This window comes from Lathyrus oleraceus, chromosome 2 (assembly GCF_024323335.1).
Source record: "Lathyrus oleraceus cultivar Zhongwan6 chromosome 2, CAAS_Psat_ZW6_1.0, whole genome shotgun sequence".
Classification (NCBI taxonomy): domain Eukaryota; kingdom Viridiplantae; phylum Streptophyta; class Magnoliopsida; order Fabales; family Fabaceae; genus Lathyrus; species Lathyrus oleraceus.
In genome coordinates this window covers 248,995,836-248,997,496 of record NC_066580.1, presented here as the reverse complement: position 1 = coordinate 248,997,496, position 1,661 = coordinate 248,995,836, and positions in this window count along the sequence as shown.

Sequence of the window (1,661 nt, the reverse complement as noted above, 5' to 3'; positions counted from 1 at the left end):
GATTGGAGTTCACTATTTCAAATATCTATGATTCCCTATGATAAATAATTAGATTCAAGATTATTGATGATGTTCAAATATCCTCTCAAAGTCATTTATGTCTAAATGATATCGTGATAGTTACTATATTGATCCTTAGACGATCTCTCCACCTAACTATCAATATAGTAACCTTTAATGCTCAATATCAAAGAATAGTAATGAATAAATCTATCTCTACAACTTATTCACTACTTGAAAATCTGCTTTATGTCTAAACTCGAGTAATCTCTCTCGACAACTACTCAAATCTGGTTTTCAACTAAAAGCAAAAACAGTAATCAATACATCAACAATCTCTATCTCATATATAAATCAAAGTGAATACATAGACAGATGAGAATAGCTACTACCTCCAATCTTGACAAAAGGGAGTTTAGCTCCTCATCACCATTGTTACAAAGCAGAAGGATTTTTGAAGAAAAACTCTGGTTTTCTCTATTACAAAAGCTCTCAAGAACAATGTGTGAATGAATGGAATAATGTCTCGATACCCTAGGTTAAACTATTTTGTCTCTACCAAAAAGGTTGACATTTCCCTAATTGGACATTGTCATCAGCAGCAGGAAAGCACTTCCCAGGCAGACATCAAAATGGCAATCACTTTTTCTGCACAGCAGCACTTTTGACCCTTGGTCAGCTTGCTGGATTCGCAGCCTTCGCGGCGCGAAGGAAGTTCGCGGCGCGAACTGTTGCTTTCCCAGCTTCCTTGTTTGGCAAGCTTCCTCCAAAATGCCATGTTGAAACCAAGGTCTTGCTTATCCATAATTCTACACAACTAACAAAAAAAATGTGAAATAACTATTCGAAACAAAATAAATTAAACCTAATTGCATTTATACAAATTAATGAAGATAAAAGTGTGTAATTACATCAAAACTTGGTAAAAGGGACCAATAAAATGGTATAAAAAGTAGTACTAATTGGTCCCTAACAATAGTGAACAACAACGCGACTGCATTAGCTTAAAGGAAACAAGGAATAAGGGTTATAATCTCAACCGGGTCCGAAAACATAAAAACTAGCCAAAAACTAATTATTTTCTAAAGTCTAAAACTAAAACGCTTTATTCGAGTCTTCTACACCCCGATTCTACTTATGACTTTAAAATCAAACTTTTAGGCCATCCCTCAGCTTTCCAACTCCTATTAAAACACGTAAATCCTATTATGGTAGCCCAGGTTATGACATGCGAAGCGGGAGAGTATAAATAGTTGTTTATTCAAAAAATACTATACGAAATTAAGATAAATGTAAAAATAAACTAAGCTAAAAAAACACACTAAAATAGTAGAAATAACAAAAGACACTCTGGAATTGTTGAAATATAATAGTGAAAGAATGTGCATGAAAGAATTATTGCAACATAATAAATTTTTCAATGTTTTCTTTGATTGACAACAAATGAAGGTTATTACAAAAATACAACAACAACATCAACATCTTTATGTGAGATATATTGCAAGGATAGAAAAAATGGTTTGTGAAAGATTGAAGAACATTGAAGATTTTTCTGTCTTTCAATCCATCCCAAAGAATGATGCGTAAGACTTTAGAGCGACTATATATAAGTTAGGTTTAAGATAAATTATGATTAACAAGTGTTTTAATAGTAAAATATG